Below are 23,608 nucleotides of genomic sequence, written 5' to 3'. Positions count from 1 at the left end.
TCCTCTCAACCAATATTATTCCAATATTTTGATGCAACCATTAAAAATGATGATTCTTCTGAATTGAGTTGTGGATGACAATTTTTTATTTCCTTTATAATAAAAATTAAAGCAATTAAAATTCATTAAATTTGATATTAGACTCCAAACATTTTAATCAGAGTTTTTACAGTAATTCTAGTTTACAGTTTTATACTAATCTTTTTTTAAAAGAATTTATTTGTTCATTTGAGAGAGAGACAGACAGAGAGAGAGAGCATGAGCCGGCGGGGAAAGACAGAGGGAGAAGCAGACTCTCCTGTGAGCAGAGAGCCTGATGCAGAACTTGATCCCAGGACCTGAGCTGAAGGCAGACCCTTAAGCAACTGGGGTACCCAGACTCCTCTATACTAATTATTCTATATATTTGTGCACACTGCAGTCTGAGTTGCAAGGAGGTTAAAGAACCCGTGTAATGAAGGTCTTGGCAACTTAATCTTGAAGGCATACAAAACTTGAGACATGTCAATTAGTGGTGGCAAATGTTGATATGACAAGGAACTTCAGTAGCTCAGAAACACTGGGCAACATATGGTGTCTTTCATTTACTCTAATGTATTTCAGAGAGGCAACTGTACATCTTAGTTAGTCCTACCTAGGTGAATTCAACTCCTTAATCAGGAATTTACACTGCAAGCATGGTCAGTTAGCTTTATCTCAAAAAGGAGCAAGTCCCAAGAAACCCTATGAATTAGGTATTTTCTTTTTTTTTTTTTAAAGATTTTATTTATTTATTTGACAGATCACAAGTAGGCAGAGAGGCAGGCAGAGAGAAAGGAAGGGAAGCAGGCTCCCCGCTGAGCAGAGAGCCCGATGTGGGGCTCGATCCCAGGACCCTGGGATCATGACCTGAGCCGAAGGCAGCGGCTTTAACCCACTGAGCCACCCAGGCGCCCTGAATTAGGTATTTTCTATTATCTACTTTTAGCAGATGAATTACCTGAGGGACAGAGAGATTAAGTTATATAAATTTGCAGAGATAGAGGGCTGTGGCTGGCATTGGAACGTGAATAATTTGGCTCCAGAGCTTTTGCTTTTATTCACTGAAGAATATGACTTCTCCAATCTTGATCTAGTGTCAAGATTGTGCAATACACATTTAGTATGAATGGAAGTGCATATATGTATTAGTGTTATGATTTGGATGGAATGCAAAATATCTTTCATTTAGACCCTAATTCAAATCCTCACACCAACTCTCAGGAGTTGTCTGACTCGGGCAAGTTGCTAACGTCTCTGCTATTTTTCCAGATCTGCAATATATGAATAGAACCACAATTTTCAGAAAGCTGATACATTATTTAAATGTGATAAAACATATAAAGTGTTTAGTACACATTTGCATTAAGCATATTGGCAATTAAGAATTACTATTTACCCATCTGGAAAGATTCATGTGTCTAAATACGGATATTGCCCTTTAATTACCTAATGCATCTTACAGAAGTCCACTTACAGTGGAAACCCTCACAGTTGGCTTTTGTTTTTGTAATGCAAATGCCTGACTTAAGCTTTGATTGCTGAGCCATCCACTTCAAACACGGCTGTCCCCAATAAACAGGTCACCAGCCACAGGACTAAAGAGCCACATTCCACACAGGGCAGGAGCATGGGTGCTCCCTCCCTCACTAACTCCTTCACTAAAACCTCCTTGGCTTTATAGATCTTAGTAGATTCTGAAAACTGACCCGTTGAGCCACTTGTTTTTTTTCTTTTCCCACCCTACATTCCTGCTCTTCTGTTTCAAATTTACTAAAAAAGAGTGAACCCATAAAACCCTAGGCCCCTACTCTGGACCCCAATAAAAGCAGAACCCCAGGCCTACCCCTCTCTTTCTCTACCTGAGACCTCACTGGGTATCCCGGTATGCCGTATACTTTCTGGGACCTGTAAATAACAAACTTGTTAAAGTTTCCTGATGGTTATTGGTGAGGGTGTCTTGCAATCATAATAAGAACTACAAGGGAAGGTCCAGATACAACACTGGTTATTGGCAACCTGAGATGGGCACACAACATCTCTCAGTCTTGGTGACCTCGCAGGACCAGTCCTCCCCCTATCAAAAATTCACCTGTACAATGCACTCTGTTTTCTGTTAATAGGACATAGTTCTGGTGAGAAATGTGACCAACGAATATTCATTTAATTATTGAGGTTGAATAATTATTAAATACAAAAAATGTCACATACATAGCCAACTATTTACACATTGCAAAGTTTATTCTTCCTACCCTCCCCTTCTACTTCCAAATACTACATGGAAATATGTTTTTTAAAAAAAAATCATAAATTTCTGGTCTTTGAATATAGCCTGAGTTCATTTTTCAATGTATTTACTATTACAAATGTATTGACATCTATTAATTCAATTAGCCACTGAGTAAATATTTATAGAGGACTTTCTAAAATGCCAGCTACTCTGTCCAGTAAACACTAGAGTTCCTGCACTCAGGAGACAGTAGTAAACAGCTTATTTGGCTCCACCCTCGTGCAAAGTATATTCTATTGGAAAGATACACATTAAATGAATTCATAAGCAATAACTTCATTAAATTTGTGATGTTATACCAAAGAAAACTATGAGATATAATGGAAAGGTGTCATGGAGGAAAATAACTCCATTTGTGAGGCTGGGAAAATCTTTCCTGAGGATTTTACATTTGAAACAGACTTGACCTATGAGTAAGAGTTGGCAAGATGAAGAGTGAGGGAAGACATTTTCTATAATGTTTCAAAGGTATTATGTGACTGATATCAAATGGTATGATTGTAGGAAAAAATCTTGATCATCCCCTGATAACTTGGAAAAATTTTAAACCGTTTATATCAGGGGCGCCTGGGTGGCTCAGTGGGTTAAGCCTCTGCCTATGGCTCAGGTCATGATCTGACCTGGGATCCAGCCCCGCATTGGGCTCTGCTCAGCAGGGAGCCTGCTTCCCCCTCTCTCTGCCTGCCTCTCTGCCTGCTTGTGATCTCTCTCTGTCAAATAAATAAATAAAATCTTAAAAAAAAGTTATATCAAAGATTTGGGGATATTTCTACTGAATAGAATATAAGCTTGTGATTTTCTGTGTGTGAAATGAAACTTTTTTGGTGAGAAGTGGGAAGGAACCAAGGATAACACTTTGAGTTGCTGTAAAGGCTAAATTCAGGACAAATGCATGGTAATGGAAATTTTGATCTATTGAGTTGGTCCCTGGCTTCCATGGCTAACTTTTGACTTCCAGTTGTTATGGAAAGCATTTTAAGCATATAATATAATATTACTGTATGCTTAGAATGCTTGGACAAATTAACTATTTAAAAAGTCAGTTGAAGAAGAGGTAACTATCTTATCTAACTTCAGGCTGCCATAGCAAGCAAGGAGGATTAATTTTTTAGAAATAGAAGTAAAACTTCCCAAAAGATTGCTTCTGCTTATTGTCCTTTTCTATTCTCTAAATACTCCTGGGTATCTAATTCAACAAAACTAAGTTTAATATGTTTTCTTGTCCTTTTATCTGGGCTTGAAAAAAGTTGAACAAGTACCTTTGTGATCTCTGATAAAACATGTCTCAACTTCTCATCCTGGTCAGACTCACCTCTTCTCTAAAGATGAGCAAACAGAGAAAAATCAATAAATATATCAAAAGATGATGGGCTTATGGTTCATTCTACTTTTTCCTTTTCTCTTTCTTTTTTTTTCTGCTTTGTTTTAAAATCTGTAGTTAACATGTATTACTATTTCAAAAGAGCAGAAATGTTATCCTCATTAAAACTTCCATTTATACTTTTGATATATTTATTTTAATGTGTTTTTTTAAGATTTTATTTATTTATTTGACAGATAGAGATCACAAATAGGCAGAGAGGCAGGCCGAGATAGGAGGAAGCAGGCTCTCTGCTGAGCAGAGAGCTCGATGTGGGGCTCGATCCCAGGTCCCTGGGATCATGCCCCGAGCGAAGGCAGAGGCTTTAACCCACTGAAACCCCCAGGCGCTCCTATTTTAATGTTTAAAAATTATCAAAACTCACTAGCAATTCCAGATTTTCTGTGGGTTTTTTTTTTTTAAGATTTTGTTTATTTATTTGTCAGAGAAAGAGCACAAGCGAGGGGAAGAAGGGCAGGCAGAGGGAGAAGCAGGCTCCCCGCTGAGCATGGAGCCAGATGTGGGGCTCAGTCTCAGGACCCTCAGATCATGACCTGAGCCAAACACAGACACTTAACTGACTGAGCCACCCAGGCATCCCTACAGACTTTTTTTCTCTCTGAAATTTTTTATTGAATGTTTATCAGTCTACCAGGTTCTGGTATACATAGTCACTCTCAGGAGAGGGTAATTTGAGAATGTATAGATAATATTTAGGATTAAGTTTCGATATAATGAATAATAAAAAGAACAAAATAAAAATAACTTAGAAAACACAGATGTTCCTTTCTTTACCAAATAATAGTAAAGATTAAATTTTATTTTTCTATTATATAAAATGAATTTATAATGAAGCAGTCCAGGGTTTGTATGGCATCTCAACAAAATTGTCATAGACACTTGTGGTTTACTGATCTATAGTAACTCATCCTCATGATCCAAAATCGTGGCTAGAGCACCAGCCATTATGGCAAAGCTTCAAGCAAGAGGATGGGAAAAGAGAATGCAGAATTATTCTTTTCCTCTAAGAATAATTCCTGATGGTGTCACCTGACTCTCCCACCTAAAATTCAATGGCCAGCCCTAACAGTGAGAAAGGATGGAAACTTCCGTTTAAAATACACCTAGTTTAGGGATGCCTGGGTGGCTCAGTCAGTTAAGTGTCTGTGTTTGGCTCAGGTCATGATCCCAGGGTCCTGGGATCGAGCCCTGCATCAGGCTCTCTGCTCAGCAGGAGCGTGCTTCCCTTCCTCTCTCTCTGCCTACCTCTCTGTCTACTTGTGATCTCTCTCTGTCAAATAAAGACATAAAATCTTTAAAAAAAAAAATAAAATACACCCAGTTTAAAATCAGGTTTGGGAGCACCTGGGTTGGCCCAGTCCATTAAGCATCTGCTTTCAGCCCAGATCGTGATCCCAGGGTCCTAGAATGGAGCCTTGAGTCAGGCTATCTGCTCAGCTGCTTCTCACTCTCCCTCTGTCTCTCCCCTTTATTTATGCAAAAAAAAATAAAATACACCCAGTTTAAAATCAGGTTTGGGAGCACCTGGGTTGGCCCAGTCCATTAAGCATCTGCTTTCAGCCCAGATCGTGATCCCAGGGTCCTAGAATGGAGCCTTGAGTCAGGCTATCTGCTCAGCTGCTTCTCACTCTCCCTCTGTCTCTCCCCTTTATTTATGCTCTCTCTTCGCTCTCTCAAATAAATAAATAAAATCTTAAACAAAACAAATCAGGTTTCTTCTTACCAAGACAGAAAGGCATATTGAGAAGAAAAGTAGCAGCCACAAACCAACAAATGTGCCACTCTCTCTCCCATGCATGAAAGCACAGAACCTAATAGGAATTTTTGTATATATTTCTATATTAAGGTAATACAATTGGAAAAATTAACATTTGCTCAGCACCCTCTACACGTCAGACACTTGTACTCAGCTAAAATTTGTATTATTTTGTGAGATACATAGTTTTCTCTTTTTACAGAAAACAGGTAAATGTGTGCTTGAAGGCCATTTTTGCCTCTTTCAAAGTCTGAGAATTTAATCATTGGTATACTATGGTATACTATATACTTTACTGTTGCTACTGTTCTAGAAGAACTGAGAACTGCCAATGGTTGGGAGCAGAATAATATTGATGCATTCTTCTGTGCTTATCAGAAAAATACAGATTTATCAGAACTAAGAAATCTCCTCATTTCCAGCTTCTTTTTTGGGTAATCCAACTGAAGAGGTACTCAGAAGCAAGAAGGACCTATGAGGTTGAGGACTAGAGCATCACTGAGGACATTTTATGCATTTTTATTGCATCAGTCAATATACTGGTAGAGAGGACCGCCTGGCAGAATAGTTTTCTCTTCATTTGAGCTGAATAATCTGGTTAAAATGTCACTTGTTAAAATGATTCAGAAAGGCTGAGCGTGCATGACTGGATACTTGGGAGAACAGGGTTTTTTAAGCTTCACCGTCCTATTCATATGATGAGTAAATTACCTTGCTTATTCTTTGTCTTATTGTATGGAATTCAATTTTGGGTTAATGTCTACTCCTATCTCAGAAAACAATCAAAATAAAAATGAAAGCTTTATTCCTCTTGGATCAGTTATCAGTCAGCCCGTAATTTATCTAGGGAGACTATACGTTCTCCCCACTGTCTCCTTAAGAGGCAGCTCTCTGAAATACTTTGCAATTGGCTGCAGAGCCAGCAGATATCTGCTGGTTGGCGCCTGACACTTGAACTAATAGCTCTCTCATGCTGGCCTCCACTTTTTGATAACATACAAATAAAGTGACCAGTTGACTTCTATTCCCCTCTTCTCTGAGGAGTAAATATCTGTTCCAACAAGAGAGGATTACATGCATCAAGTCATAGTTTCCAGTGCCTGTGGCTTATGGGAAAAAATGGATTGTTCACTTAAAGTAAACTTCCCTTTTTATTTTTCATAACTTCTTTTGAGACTAAATTAGTGGTTGATTTGGGCAAATTTTTCAGGTTTTTGATTTGGGCAAAATTTTCAGCTTTTTAGTTCTGTAAATATTACTTTTATTTGATATGAGGCTTAAGACCACTGTTTCTCAGTATCACTTTTGCCCCTCGAGAGCACAGAACTCTTCCCTAAGGCCCAGTGAGGTTATCCAAAGAGGAAAGCACAGTCCCTATCCAGGAGGTCATAACAAGTTAAGGGGATACTTTCGGTATGAGCATAATCACTGTTTAAAAAAAAAAGCGAGATGGAATCAGGGACAAATAGCAGAAGCATTAAAACAAGTACAACAGAAGAGAAATACTAAAGCACTAAAGAAGTGAGAAGAGGGGATGCCTGGGTGGCTCAATTGGTTAAGCATCTGCCTTTAGCTCAGGTCATGATCCCAGGGTCCTGGGATCGAGTCCCCCATCCGGCTCCTTGCTCAGCAGAGAGTCTGCTTCTCTCTCCGCCTCTTCCTGCCACTCTGCCTGCTTGTGTGCTCGCTCTCTCACTCTCTGACAGATAAATAAATAAATAAAATGTTAAGAAAAAAAAAAGTGAGAAGAGTGAGGAATGGCTTTCATTTATGGGTGATGTTAAAAGCAGAATTCAACTGAGTAAATTTTAGAGATCTTACTGGTTTTATTTAATGATTCATGAATCAGGCAGCATTCACTTAGCAGATAGAAAGGAGCTCTAAAGAGCTTTCATAGGCAGAAGGGGGCAGGAGAAGGAAGTTTCCAGCAAAGAATGGATTTTTTTCAGGCAAGGTCACCTTTCCGCGGGGGATAGCAGTGATCTAGCAAGCTAGTTAGCTCATTACTGCTGACCAGATAATTCCTGATTGCCTGGTTTAAGATTCCACTCCCGGGAAAGTTTGAAACAGTAATTTTGTTAGGTGTTAAGTCTTGGTTTGGTGATGTGGGCTTAGCACAAGTGAATCCATTTGGGGGCTGTTTTCTCTTTTCCTTCTTTTGTTTTGTTTTGTTTAAGATTTTATTTATTTATGAGAGAAAGAGAGCAGGTGCTCAGAGGGAGAGGAAGAGGGAGAGGGAGAAGCAGACTTCCTGCTGAGCAGGGAGTCTGTCGTGGGGCTTGGGGCTTGATTCCAGGACCCCAAGACCATGACCTGAGCCAAAAACAGACACTTAACCAGCTCAGCCATCCAGGAGCCCTTGTTTTCTCTTTTCTAACAGTGGGATTGACTAACTTGCAATTAATATCATATTTGCATGGGGTTAAGTACATCAGATCAGTAGTGGTGAGACATCTGATAATGACTGTCAGGCCTAACTAAAAATTTATGAGTCTTGATCTATTATCATAGAGATCAAATTGAAATTCAAATACACTGAATAGGGATATAGTGACTGTATCACCAGTGGTTTATTTTGTTCAAGCAGATATGAGTCAGTTCTTTTAAATTCATCAGAATTCTCCCTCAGAATCCTTTAATAGGTATTACCAAAGACATGCAGTAAGAAACTGTTTTACCTTGAGCAGGGCATTAAGAGAGTCCCACACACCCAGTACAGATGCAATGTCTTTGGGGGAGATAAGCCGGCACTTGGCCTCATGACTGATAATGTGTTTAATGGGTTCAGAGACCACGTAGGCTATAAAAGGTACTTCGAAATTCACTCGCCCCTCCCCCTTAGACAATTCACTTGTTCTGGGAGCATTCACAGAGATCACCTCTGGTAATTGCTTCAAATGACCAAAAGTTGCAGTCAGAACTGTTCTTAGAGTCTTTCGAGTTCCCTGCACTTACAAACATGCTTAAGGGTACTTAATGAATAACCTTTTACTGATGCACCACCCTTTCATTACCACCTGGGCTTAGAAGCAAACGACATGAAGGTGAGAATTATTTCCTTCCTGGTTTAGCCCAACCTTTCAATAGCAGTGGCACTTTGTAGATGGCATCTATCAGTAGGAGGAAAATTATACCTTAGGTCATTTTAGGCAGAGCAGACCATAAAACGAAACACTATAAAATCTTTGGGTTTATAATAGTACCATGTCATAAATTCTCCCTGTGGGGAGACAGCACTGGTGCCTGCTTTACATTTATAGTGTACATAGTGGAACAATGTGCTAAAAATATTCTAATTGAGGAATTATTTTTTTCTGTATTATTAAAGAAGTCACTTAAATGTTTCTGCACAGGGATTTGAGATCTCACTGTGGGAATCTTAAAGAGAAAACACACTGCACACACACTCACGCACACACACACACACACACGCACACTTCCACATACTTCAATAATATATAGCCTATTTAAACATAAAAACAAAACAACAACAATAAAAAACTTTCCCTGTTTAGAGAATCCAAATCATCTCTGTCTTGAGTGAGGAAATAAGAAAACGATTATGCTGACTTCACAATAGAAGTTTCTTTTCTTTTCTTCTTTTCTTTCTTTCTTGGTAATTCCATGGGAACAGGGAGAAGGGTGGGTTGTCTTAAAGCACTGGGAATGGGCTGTTTCGCAGCCTCTTGAGTATGGAACCTAAGGGATACACACATGGAAGCAGGATCCAAGGTCAGAGACCCCAAAAGGTAAATGTCTGGTAATTCACATCAACTTTACAAAGGAAGTTTGGCTCCTGTAGAATGTGGAATTAGGGCTCAGAAATAATTTCTCAAAATATAGAGGGCTAGCTGCTATACACACTGTGTATAGTACCCTGCAACAGTCAGGTAATTTGAAAAATATCCCTCAAAATACCCAATTTACATTCCTTTAGAGATGTTAAAATACAGAGGTTAATTAAATGTTACTGAGAAATACTTCCTATCTCAGGAATCTAAGTGGCAGAGTAAGAGAAACAGAAGGTTGGCGTCAATGTATTTGCATATATATCCATCAGCCTGTGTGAGACTTGTACTGCTTATGTCCCTGGAAACACCTAGTAATCCTGTAAGACTCTTCAAAAAGGCCTCATATAAAGCTTGCTCCTGTTTCTCCATACAGATTAGTTTCTCCTTTCTGTTTGTTCTCAAAACACATTGTGTACTTATTTGTTTACATGGCTTTCTCTTCCACTAGCAGCTCAAAGTAGAGAATAAGCTTAATTTTTTTTTTTTAATTTCTATGCCTGGTACATTACATGATCTGTCAATAATATCTGTAGTTTGAATGAATACATTAAATTCCATCAATTTAAACACGGGAACTCGGTCTATAAGAAGCAAATATATTCAAAGTTAAGAATTATGGGTAGTTTGCTAACCACATTTGAATGAATGTTTAAAATAGGAGAGAAATAACCAAACAAATACACTGTGATGATTTTCCTCTTTGGCGATCTCTTGTCTCTCTTACACATCCTTCTTCATAATCAAGAAAAGAGTGCTCTCCTCTTTCAGGAAAATAATGATTTCTATCAAAAGTATAAATTTCAAGTACTCTTGCCATTTTCAAAGTACAAATGTATTGCGCACACCTCTGGTATCTGAATGGATCATTGGAGAGAGCCCAGTGAAGTGGGGCTGCCCCTAGAGTATGTGCATTCCTGGGGCAATTCTCTCTTGCAGTTTTATATCCCTATAGACATTTTGATTAAAAATGTATTTAAAAATTCATGGGCCCATGCGAGGCTTAGTGATTTACTGGTGAAGATTTAGTGGGTTGGGAAGAGATGTTAGGTATCTTCTTACTGTTCCATCGGTGCCCATGAAGATTCTTTGGAGGGTCCAGGGCCAGGTTTTCTGTGTGCTGATCCAGGAGCCATCTCTTCCTTTTAAATGTGTCAGAGCTGAGTAATTTCATATCTCCCATCATGAGGAAAAGGTAGCAACGCTGTTATGACTCACAATGGCATACTCTGCAGAACCTGTTTGTATTGAAACAATATAGATCTTCTTGCTACCACAGTTCCCTAATACCATTTATTTAGCTCTGGTTATATCATTACTCATAAAGCTGCACCATCCATCATGCTGCCCGTGGAAGTGGCTTCCAATGACTCTCTCAGGGAATGTTACTGTGCTGTTTTGAAGAAGACCAAAAATGCAAGTCTCACGTAGAGTATGCAGGAAATTGTGAGTGATCAAGTTAAATTCAGCATATGGGATTTTATTGCATTAAAGTAGAATAACATGTTTTCCAACCATAAAATCTTGAGAAAGTGATCATGTCATTCTTAAAATGTTATCATTTTTTTTGGTCTTTTTTTTTTTTTTACAGCTTTATAAACATATATTTTTATCCCCAGGGGTATAGGTCTGCGAATCGCCAGGTTTACACACTTCACAGCACTCACCATAGCACATACCCTCCCCAATATCCATAACCCCACCCCCCTCTCCCAACCCCCTCCCCCCATCAACCCTCAGTTTGTTTTGTGAATTAAGAGTCACTTAGGTTTGTCTCCCTCCCAATCCCATCTTGTTTCATTTACTCTTCTCCTACCCCCTCAACCCCCCATGTTGCATCTCCTCTCCCTCATATCAGGGAGATCATATGATAGTTGTCTTTCTCCGATTGACTTATTTCGCTAAGCATGATACCCTCTAGTTCCATCCACGTCCTCGCAAATGGCAAGATTTCATTTCTTTTGATGGCTGCATAGTATTCCATTGTGTATATATACCACATCTTCTTTATCCATTCCTCTGTTGATGGACATCTAGGTTCTTTCCATAGTTTGGCTATTGTAGACATTGCTGCTATAAACATTCGGGTGCACGTGCCCCTTCGGATCACTACGTTTGTATCTTTAGGGTAAATACCCAGCAGTGCAATTGCAGGGTCATAGGGTAGTTCTATTTTCAACATTTTGAGGAACCTCCATGCTGTTTTCCAGAGTGGTTGCACCAGCTTGCATTCCCACCAACAGTGTAGGAGGGTTCCCCTTTCTCCGCATCCTCGCCAGCATCTGTCATTTCCTGACTTGTTCATTTTAGCCATTCTGACTGGTGTGAGGTGATATCTCATGGTGGTTTTGATTTGTATTTCCCCGATGCCGAGTGATATGGAGCACTTTTTCATGTGTCTGTTGGCCATCTGGATGTCTTCTTTGCAGAAATGTCTGTTCATGTCCTCTGCCCATTTCTTGATTGGATTATTTGTTCTTTGGGTGTTGAGTTTGCTAAGTTCTTTATAGATTTTGGACACTAGCCCTTTATCTGATATGTCATTTGCAAATATCTTCTCCCATTCTGTCAGTTGTCTTTTGGTTTTGTTCACTGTTTCCTTTGCTGTGCAAAAGCTTTTGATCTTGATAAAATCCCAAAAGTTCATTTTTGCCCTTGCTTCCCTTGCCTTTGGTGATGTTCCTAGGAAGATGTTGCTGCGGCATTTTTTTCATATACCACCATCAGTGGAGAGTACAGCAAGGAGTCAGTGGGTAGAGTGAGAAGAGTGAACCTATCCACACAGGGAATGGCCTTCCCTTATCTGGCACAGCTTAAGAATGACCCAGGAGAGCACAAAGTCACCAGATAAACTAGAGGCAAGAGTGGATATTGATCAAAAGGCTCCATCGACGTTAAGGAACAATGGTCTGGAAAGTCATTGGAAGAAATAGAAGTGACAACCCCTGGAAGACCGACCAAAACATGGTACAAAGTCTGATGAAGGACTGATGCCAGTGTTGGTCTGAGGGTAGGAAGGGCACAGGTAAAGGGTGCCTATGACCATTTCTACCACCCTTGGATACTCTAAGTCCAAGGTGACATTATTCTAGAAGCACATGGGCAAATCCAACATATGGACCCATTTGACCAGGTTTTATGGTGACAGTTCAGAGTCCTGAACTCATTCTTCAATGAGATTGATAGTCATCTCAAATCAGCATGTCAGTACCAATATCACAGCCTAATCTCAAGAGATCCCATTACAGGAATTCCTCACTAGCCGAAGGGAACAATTCACATACCAAGCTGCCTTCTTGGAACCAGGACTTGGTGATCTGGCCAGAACACCCTGGAATGATCCCATAGTTGCAAATCCTAGAGCTCCTCAGGCTATTTTGATGATTCCAGTTTTTGTGGATATAAAGGGTCAGAGATACCCATAAGATAAAAATAGAGACCAGGGCCTTTGCATGTCCCTGTCTGGACTTGGAGTAGTCTACCCAGTCTGGATTCTTAGCATGACCCCAGCACAGTTTCTCAGACAGTGGAGTAGGAGATAGAAAATTTTGAAGAAGGCATTCCAAAGAGTGGGGGCCACCTGAAGAATAGAGGTTCTGCTTGCTGGGGTCTAAGAGAAGTGTTCTCTACAAATTCTGTATCATCTCTAATTTCTTCCTTTTGCAAATTCCATCCCCATGGTTTCATCTTTCCATAATTTCCTTTCCTGTTACATACCATTTGAAAATCCTTCTCTAAACCCCCATATCCCTCCCTCACACAAACACGTCATATACACCTTTTCTTTCTGTCTAATGTACTATTTCTAGAGATTCAGCTTTCTACTTCTGGCTTTTCACTCTCCGTCTGTCTAAAGAAGGTGAGAAAAAAAATAAGCATATTTCATATCTGCCTGTACCTAATTTGTTTGTCAGTCCCAGAGACAAATGGCCAAGACAATGAGAAAAAGGGCAATTGAACTGGTTCTTATTCAGACTAATTACAGGAAAAAGGAAAAAAATAAAGGTTTTTTGAAAGCTAGTTTTTTGTTCTTTTTGTTCATGCATGTGTGTTTTTGTTAGAAAGAGATAAGGCATAAAAAAAAAGAATAATATACAGGAAAACGAATTATAGAATGTGGATAGTTAAGACATCATGAAAATAACTTGTTAGAATTTAGGGGATATTTTTCTTGTAAAATGAAAACAACAAACCAAAAAAAAAAAACCCCCAAAACTAAAAAACTATACCTTTTTAAAAAATGCATTTAGATTTCAAAATCCCTAGTATTTAATTGAAAATAAATACAATTTCTTTGATTCCAGAAATATATGATCAATTAGAAAATACAAATCATATAATATTATAGGCACATAAACAGTAGATAAGATAATACAGATCCTCCAAAGAAGGTTAAGTAATGAAAGAATAAGACACCTGATAATCAGGAGAAGGCCAGAGTAGAACAGCTTACTCTAACTTAAAAAATTCAAATCTCAATGTATAATTAGATTTGGAGATAGTAAACCAGGAAAGATTGCAAGAAACAGTCTTGATTTGATCCAGTTTCCAGCAATGAGATAGCTGACTAATGGCCGCTGCAATATGAATTAATTAACATCAATTTGTTTTTAATAAAAGGCTTCTGAAGCCCATTTTGATAATGAATACGGTCTAGAGGAAAATCAAACAGCGCTCTCTGATAGATGTGGAACCACACCTGGACATATTTGACCCCTATTTTACACAGTTGCGGCTCATTGATTTCTTCTGTTCAACTCCTGGAGTGAACACTGAACAATGGCCGGAGCCCTCATATATCTTCCACGGGGACCCAGTCTATGAACTGTAACCCCGCAACAGGGCCAGAGCATTTCTGCTCCTGCGACACTGCCTGCCTGTCCTGATGACATATAACCCAGACGCTGTCCTTCAGAAAAAAATAACTTTAAGAGTGACCATGGAATCAGCGTTTATGGGTATAAACAAAAATAAAAGACTTGAGACAAACTTAACATGTAACTGAGCTTCAAGTGAGTTGCTGCAAATGTAAATCCACATAGAGTGGGCTTAGAACACAAAGAATTCTGTATTTAGGTAGATTTCAAAATAGGACGGGAAACTATGAAAGACACTTGAATGGATGTTACCATGAATATGAAGGAAGAATGGCTACTTCCATTAAAGAAGCAACATATTTGTCACAATCTCCACTGATGTGTTCCCAGTACTTTAGGAATAGTCGTTCATCTATTTATGTTATTCCACTTGGTATTGATTGTAGCGATATAAATGAGTAATTTAAATCAGTTCTAGTCCATCTCGTATTACTGTTTCCATATTTCTTAAAAAATAATCACTTCAAGAACTGCTTGCAAACATTTTGTAAATGCTTCTCTAACTGGGATGAGAGTTATGAGACATAACTTGCTTCTGGTCTTTCTTCCTCTGCTTTCAATAAAGACTGGAGAGGTAAGAACAAAAACCAAGGAACAAACAGATGTGAGCAGGAGACCAGAGGGCTGGGCTTGGAAATTCTGAGACTAAAAGATTGAATTAGTGTAATCATTGTTGGGAGAACCATATGTCCTTAGCTGCTATTGAATGCCAGCGAGAAGGACAACCTGGAGTCGCAAAAGACCATCTCAGTGTTTTCGCATGTCTGTGCACATAGCCTACTCAGTTGCTCTGTATGTAAGTATTGATAAAAAAACAGAAAAATGTACATTTCAAAATGAATGGTAAAACCATGGGAGAATTTATGTTTTCTTTGCTTTTTTGTGTTAGTGTGCATGTTTTTAAATTTTTTACAGTGAATATGAACTACTTAAAATGAAGAATGCATTGTTTAATGCATAAAGCTTTCAACTAATGGAAGAATTTGTTTTATGTATAAAGCAGCTTTGGGTCAGTTGTGATTCCAGCTGTTCATGGTGTACACTGTTCAGTCCCCTGGATTAATCTTTCTAAGTTGCAGCTTTCAAAAAATAATTTCCCTACTAAAAATATTTCAGTGGTTTCTAAGTTACTCTTGAAACCTTCTCTGTCATTGTCCACAAATACAACATGCATAACCTAGCTGGTGCTTTGCTGTTTCCAAACCTTCTAACTTGACCTTGACAGTATCACTGAGTTCATCTCAGGGTATGTAGTACACTTACTGTTTAACTATGCAGATCCTGCTGAATAAGGTTCAATTCGTTAAGATAAATAACCTCCTTTGAGATAAATTTTCTTGACTGTTTTAATCTACCACTCTATATTCCTGTCTTCCTCCCGTGAACACTCGCATCATGTAATGCCCACAGCAACCATTTCATACAATACCTGTGTAATGTTTTACTTGGTGTATGAAATTTTCTGTACATATATAGTTTATTTAACTGAATAACAATTTAAGTGCTTTGAGAACAGAACCTATAATTTTACAACTCAGTTATAGAAAATGAAAGTGTTTCCAAAAGGACAAAAGAATAGTCGCAATTACAATTTGTAATTAAGTTAACTTATAAAGAATGCCAAAAAATATCTAATGCTCAGGGCAGTTAAGAGGGGACTATATTAAGACACTACCAGATAAACTCTGCAGCCAATATAAGATTTGACCACTAACTATTGTGGTTGATCCAAAAAGCCAGATCTTTGATGTAAAAATGAGAGCCATTTTATTTTAAATAGCCAATTTAGAGTTGCAAAAATTGATTCTAAAGATACTACCACTGTCACTTTTTCTTAATTCTTTTTTTTAAACCACTCCTTTTCAAATTGTTCTAAAAATGAAAGCTTTACCATAAAAATCAATCAAACAAAAACATGTTTTCTGGCGAACTACAAAAAGTTACACCTAGGGGCACCTGGGTAGCTCAGCTGGTTAAACATCTGTCTTCAGCTTGGGTCATGAGGTCCTGGGGTCCTGGGGTCCTGGGAACCTGGGATGGAAACCCGCATCTGTGTCAGGCTTTCTGCTCAGGGGGAGTCTGCTTCTCCCCCTGCTTGTGCTCCCTCTCTTTCTCTCAAATAACAATTTTTAAAAAATTACCCCTATTGGTCAAGGACCCAGTACGAAACCAATTGCACATTCATAGCGGGTGATTAAAGAGTGTAATTAAGAGATTATTTACAATGTTTTGAAAAGGGTTTAGGGATACTGATAAGCAATCTTGCAGAATACCGTTCCTGTCTATGGTAGGACAGTAGTGGGCAATTAATAACCCTAAGGCTAAGACAGAGAGGTCTCGGTTAACTAAAGTGTAGTTGCAGTTGCATAGAGAGAACTCACTAAAAGATGCTTCAGTCTTGAGTAGAAGGACTTAGCAAACAAAGCTTTTTTTTCTTTACTCTCTAAATTTCCTACAGGTGTCTCCCATTGGCACAGCATAACCAAAAGCTAGAGGGCAAGGGAGCTAGCTGGCCAGTCCATAAAGGTCAGCCTCCTGGGCTGGGTGGAGAGTGAAAAGTGGATGTGACGAGACAAATGCAAAATATTCAGTATATAGTAAAAATTCAAGAGTCTGATTTCTAGAAGTCTATTTTTAGAGCCAAGCCTACTGAATAAAAGAAGTAATAAAGTAGAGATCACATTTTGTATCAAAAGCAAGGAACTGGGGTAACATGAACACATGAGCTCACATGCAAATCTTTCTAGACAAGACCACATTTAAGCAATGAAATCTTCCAAAGTAATTACTTTAAGTGACATCACACATTGATATGTGTAACAACAAGTAACTTTTTTCAAATTTTGTGGTTTTATTCAATGTGAAATAAGAGGATTTGTAGTGGTTGATGAACCACGGTGAAAAGTTCTACCATCCAACATTCTAAACTTTAAAATTTATAGAGGTATTGTGTTTATAAAACATTCAACTTGCTAGACAAAGATAAATCTATCAACCTCCAAATATTCAGAAAGAATGTCTCAAGTTTGTCTAAACAGGATTATAGATGACTTCTTTTTTAAGCCAAATAATGAACTAGTTTACTACTGGTCTGGCCAACATCAATGCCCACATCCTTGCTCTAGACATCAGAATGGGAGGTCCCCTATGTTCTCCTCCTACTCCACACCAAGAATCCACCGGCTAATGGCACCAGAGTGGAGAGAAACTCACAGCTCTAGTGTCTTCTAGAGCACCCACAGATAATCAAGATCACGGCAGGGCTCCTATCTGGGAAACCGGGAGAGTGTATAATGCGATTGTTGGCAGATGCTACACAGTTGGAGGGTAATCCTTGCTAAAGTGAAAGCAAGAAACAAGGGAAGGAATTCTATCTCCTGTTATTTTGCTGCTTACAGGCTAAGAAACCTGGAGGTGTGGTCTGATGGTACTCAGACCACCTGCAAGCAAGGCTCCTTTCCTTCAACACAGATTTCTTTGAATGCCCCTAATTATCTCTTCTGGAAACAGGAAAAAATTGTTTTTGGGTTGTATGTTCCACTGTCACTAAGAAAGGAAAGGTTTAAATTGGAAAGCATTGAAAAATCTGATCTAATCTGTAGATGATAAATGATACATTAGACTGGGTCAGAAAAACCAAAATTGTCTTACAGCTCTTATGAATCTAATTATATTTTTGTTGTCGATATACTTTTTAACCTTAAATTCACCCTTTGAATAAAACAGATGAAAGTCCTGTTAAATATAGAACGAACAATACAATTTACAACTTTTTCCTATAAATTTTGTAGTAATGCTTTGGGCTTTAACAAGAGTCTTCTGGTTTATAAACCAAAAATGAATTTTAACAATTTATGTTCCCGGTGCTTCCTTCCTCCCAGCATTTCCCACTTTTCATCCCCCAGTTGGTCATTCAAGTCGTTCTATTTCAAGGACATTTTTGTGGAGCTAACAGGGCTCAGCACTCTGGTTATTAAAACTCTGCTTGGTTTTACTTTTTTCCACGTAGCCTCTCCTGGCTATTCCTGTCACTCATTAGAGCCCCAATGTGCTGAATGAAGCAACACTTTGTAAACAAGGTACTTGGGGTCAAATGCTATGTTACCAGTCAGGAAAGCAAAGACACAGCAGAAAACCAAAGAGACATACTGCAGGGAACAATATATATGTCATAAAGTTTGGGTTTGTGTGGGGTTTAAATGGAGTTGTTTAACATTCAAATCCCCTGAGTTTTCACAGGCTGCATTTGCCAGCAAGAGCGCGGCTCATTCGCACGCTCCGGCTGCCTTCTCCAGATTCCCCTGGTTTTGCAAGCGCCTAATTGTGCAGGCCCAGCACCATGCGGCCAACAAATCACAAAGCGCGCCTGCATTCTGCTATGTATCAAAGTCTCTTAATATGCCCACAAAGTTCTCCAAGGTCAGGAAAGCAGTTTATCAACCTTTTATATATCTTATAGTAGCAATAAATTTATTCTAGTATGGGACCTATGAATATTTCAGACGCTTTGAGAGAAAAACCCTTTGGCTGAAGATGGTCTGTGTACACCAGGGTTTGGGCTCAGGGCAGAGACGTTGTTCTCTACACCACACTTTTATTGTTATTCAGCTCCGGTTAATACAAAGCTTTTCGCGGTGCTTCCTACAATAATTGCTCTTTAATAAAATTTTCATTTAGAAAAAAAGTTTAATTTTTTCTACACTGAATTTCTCTTTTATTTGTTTCTGGTTATGCACTCTATTAAACTTACAAAGAAACACAGGATTCTTATTTTTTTCTCAAGTACCCATGGAAAATTACTTTCTTGTTTTGAGTTTTTGTCTATTTGTTTTTCGTTTTTCCTTCTTCCGTACTCATAAGAGATGTCATGTTACAATTTAGGATTTTGGAAATTGTAGTATAGACAAGTAAAGAATCTTTCATCTACTTTTCAGATTAGGTGATATTAATGTTTTGTTGGATCCATAATCAAAGGAGCGAGACTGATACAAAGCGAAGGTGAAGCAAAGCTTTATTTCGCACCAAGCATTGAGAATCAAACCAACCGGCCAGGGCCATCTCTTGCAAAGAGGTGGCCTCTCTCTGCTTTACAAACTAGCTGTTAAGGGCAAAGGCCATGTGGTTGGGCCTGGCCATGCACAGGTGGCCAATGAGATTGTAACCCACAAAGAAAGCTGCACAGTCATGCTAGGTCATACATAAGTGACCAATTGAATCAACTGAATTACAGTTTACCCTATAGTAGATATTTGAACTAGCCTATCACCTTGGTCAGAATGGGTGCCCAAAAGGCACCCAAAGGGCGGGGCCCATACTCCTTGGTAGCTAGGGAGACAGTATGAGCCCCCACTGATCGGATGTCTCCACCTGGCCTGACCCATCCCTGTATTTGGGCTTTGTTACCTAGGACTGGTTTCTGGGACTTGTTTTTAAGTAAGGGGCAGGGGCAGGGTCAGTTTAAGTTTTACTGCATACACGACAAAATCACTGTTTAAGCGGATGGAGCTGCTCTGGCTAAATAGGCCCTAACAGTTTCATCCATTTTCCAGATTAGACAAAGTTAATGCTCAGGGACCCTCAAAAGTCCTCACACAATGTCTTCATGTTATGGAAAGACTATTCTCAGATTCATGTTTGAGGCTTTTTTTTTTCTCTTTTTTGTTTCTTGTTCTTCCTCTCTCTCTCTCTCTCTCTCTCTCCCTTTTTTTCCCAAGCAGTGGTAAGGAGGAAGGAATGAAGTAGGAACTTTTTATGTATTAAGCCAACTTAAAATAATTACTCACTCTCATGCTTGAGGCAGGAGCCCAGGTTGTTGGGGCTCGTTGCCTTTTGCAGGTACACAAGCACACGCAAGTGCTCACGATGGTGCACACATACCGCACACCCCCATACTCCTCTCCTCAACAAATTACTCCACAATGCTTATTCCTCTAGTCATGATCCACCAAGTGACATTTAGAAAGTGAGCTATTCCTTTAGAGAGATGCTTAATGACTTTGATAGAACCTCACTCCCTGGAAGTTTATTTTTGTTTTGCTTTATATTCCCTTTTATATGTAACTTGCTCCTCCTGACTGTGTACTTTGCCTGTATTTAGAAACTTGCTCTTACATAGGACTTTGTTGTCTTGAACCTGCTGTTATGTTACCTACTTAATTTTCTGACACCTTTTTAGTCAAATTTATTTTTTATGACTTTTATTCACGTGGATGTCAATTTCCAACATGTTACCTATTATCTACTCTGAACTTTCATATCTGCCTCATCAGTTCTATTTTTCTGACTTTATATTTTTTATTTACTTCTTGGTGCTGAGACCTTTTTTTTTTTTTTAAAGATTTTACTTATTTATTTATTTGACAGATGGAGATCACAAGTAGGCAGAGAGGCAGGCGTGGGTGGGGGGGAAGCAGGCTCCCCGCTGAGCAGGGAGCCTGATGCAGGGCTCCATCCCAGGACCCCAAGATGGAGGTCATGACCTGAGCTAAAGGGAGAGGCTTAACCCACTGAGCCACTCAGGTGTCCTGGTGCTGACTGAGACTTTTGACAGTAAGTTTAGCCCCCTCTGCACACAACTAATTTTTTTTTTTTTTTAATCAGACTTACTTCCAGCCCACATGTGACCTCAGCTTTAACATGGCCAACTGGATTTAACCTTGGGATATTATTTCCATATAATCTCTATGAGATTCTTTCTTTTTTCCTTTCTTAATAGTTTGTACCCTCTGGCAGAACTACATATGAATAAGGATAAAGGAAAATATATCATTGTTTTCCATCATACCCTCTTTCTCAGTGTATGGAAGATTTCTTACACTGTTCGGTCTCAGTTTCATTCTTGCAATCCAAAATGAGACACTAAAAATTAGCAAAACATTTTTTAAATTGATCTATAATACAGATTGCAATTGATCTATAATACAAACACAAACAAATATATTCAATAAATTGGTACAACACAAACGCACTTGTTCCTCTTTACTCTTAAAGTAAAACATTAGTTTTTAAAGTTAACCTGCCTTTATAATGACTGTCATTCTTGCCTATGCTTAAACTTCATATAAGTGGAATAACAGAATATGTTATTGCAATATTGTGATTTATAAGAATATATATTTGGTTCTCCTCCACAGTTCCTGGCTCACATCTAACTAAATCCTTGGAGTTTCCTGCAATAAGGACAATCAAGGTGCCTTTTGTTATGTTAATGGAGGTGTTTTGAACTCCACCCAAGGGTGGAGGCTGGTTGCCCAGAGGACAAACTCTGTGATCCGAGAGTTGGAACTTTCCATTCTATCCCCGACCTCTGGGAGGGGGAAGGGGATAGAGGTTTAATTATCCAATGAACGATGACTTAGTCAATCATGACTATGCAATGAAGGTTCCATGAAAACTCAAAGGACAAGGTTCAGAGAACTACCTCGTTACTGAACACTTGGAATTTGGAAAGGCGGTTCTCCTGGAGAGGGCACAGACGTTCCTCTCCCTTATCCCATGCTTTGCTTTGTATCTCTTCATCTGGCTGTTGTTTTGTAACCTTTATCAGATCCTTTAACAAACTAGTAAACATAAGTGTTTTTCTGAGTTCTGTAAGCAGCTTTAGTAAATTAATTGAACCTGAGAAGGAGTTCATTGTAACCTCTAATCTGTAGCTAGTCAGTTAGAAGCACAGGTAACAGCCTGGGGTTTGCAACTAGTTTCTGAAGTGAGGGATGGAGGACAGTCTTGTAGGACTAAACCCTTAACAGGTGAAATCCTTTTTTTTTTTTTTTAAAGATTTAATTCATTTATTTGAGAGAGAGCGTATGTGTATGCACAAGCAGGGGGAGGGGCAGAAAGAGACGGGAAACAGACTCCCTGTTGAGCAGAGAAGCCTGATACCGGGCTCAATCCCAGGACCCTGCACTCATAATCTGAGTTGAAGGCAGGCACTTAACTGACTGAGCCACCCAAGTGCCCCTAGCAGGTAAAATCTGATACTCTCTCCAGATAGATAGTGTCAGAATTTGGTTGAATTCTTAGACATCTGCTGCTGTCCAAGAATTGCTTCGTGTTGTGTGTGTGTGTGTGGGGGGGGGGATGCTATGCATTAGAAATTGGGTCTGGGAACCCTAAAATGCATTCTTATCCGTCTGGGTTCTTCAGTCCATATTTATGATAATCACCCATGTTACGTAGCTGTTCTTTGTTCATTTTCATTGCTTCATTTATATTCCACTGAATTACCATTTAGTGATGGCTTGAAATGGTGATAAATACTCAGGTTGTTTCCAGTTACTGGCTATTACAGATAATGCTGCCAGGAACATTCTTGTGTATACGTCTCTTCCTGCACTTATGCACAAATTTCTGTTGGGTGCTTACAATTGGTTATACAATACTATAGCTTAATGCCAATTCAAATCTGTTGTTTAATTCCCATTTCCCTTTCTTTAGAAATCAATATTTTTTAATAGCTTGTGGATATAGCCAAATCTCTTTGGCTCTCTGTCAAATCTCTTCTCTTCTTCTGTGAGTTGCTTTTCCATTCCTTGTTACAACTTTAGTTGACCAAAATGCATTGATTTGAATATAGTCCAATTTGAGAAACTTTTCCTTCATGAACAGTATAGTTCTTCCTCTTTGAACAATCAATGTCTATGCTGTGGAAATGAAAATGATCTTTTATGCTAGTATAAGTTGCTCCTGATTGTCTCTCAAACCTTTGTGATTTTCCAGTCTGACTTCTCTGTTCCAGTGGCTTCCAAGAGTTGAGAGTGTGCCAAGATCCATCAGCGTCCCGAAGAGAAGGATTACAGTTAGTACCTAGATGGAGATGGATTAGAAGACTAACCCTCAGTCACCAGCTAGGAAAACTGTAAAGTCCCTTCCAGGGACCAACAGAGGTGGGCATTTTTACCTGCTCTCTCTGTGCTGGACTCTGGTGAATAGCCATAGGGAAGGAGGGTGCCCTTGTACCCACTGAAAAACTACTTTCTTTGTTACAGTCCTGGGGAACTTGTGAATACAAACCCTGTTGCCTACCAGAGCTAAGTGATTTTTGAATGCAAACCGTGTTGGCTAGCAGCCGCAGAAGTTGGAACACCAGAAATGTGTACAAATTGCTTTTACGGAGATACTGGTAGCCTGGTTTTACTGTTGGAATGAGCAAGGGGGAGAAGGCAGGGGTAATGTCTACTGGCTTCCCTAGTATGTGAGGGAGGATTACAACCAGGCTTCAGATGTGCCCTAAATTAGAAGCTGGACCCTCAGGCCTCACTTAATAATCTGGTTAAATCCATTCCAGGGAAAACCTGGGAGATGGGCATTTTTTGTCTGCTTTCCCTGTGCTGAGAGCTGGGGGGGATATAGTCAGAGCAAGCACCATTTCTTTGTTTGCCTTGGCCTTGGGAGGTCTCAGGGACCATTGGCTTTCAGAGCTAGGTGTTTTAGGGCTCCATTTCTCAGGTGTGTCTTAATTTGCCACATAAGCTGTGCGGTCCAAAATGTTTGCTCCTC

General features: G+C 39.2%; 1 long non-coding RNA gene across 1 annotated transcript; it reads left to right on the top strand.

The window, feature by feature from the left end:
• The first annotated feature begins 9,113 nt into the window (after positions 1–9,113).
• Positions 9,114–23,222, top strand: LOC125080403 (uncharacterized). The gene is made up of 3 exons (XR_007121359.1): positions 9,114–9,194; positions 22,848–22,995; positions 23,098–23,222. It is a non-coding gene; the product is annotated as an uncharacterized LOC125080403 (long non-coding RNA).
• Positions 23,223–23,608: the final 386 nt, after the last annotated feature.

Source organism: Lutra lutra, chromosome 11 (assembly GCF_902655055.1).
Source record: "Lutra lutra chromosome 11, mLutLut1.2, whole genome shotgun sequence".
Lineage (NCBI taxonomy): Eukaryota > Metazoa > Chordata > Mammalia > Carnivora > Mustelidae > Lutra > Lutra lutra.
The sequence above is the reverse complement of the archived record's forward strand: the minus strand, read 5'-3'. Positions and strand labels throughout refer to the sequence as shown.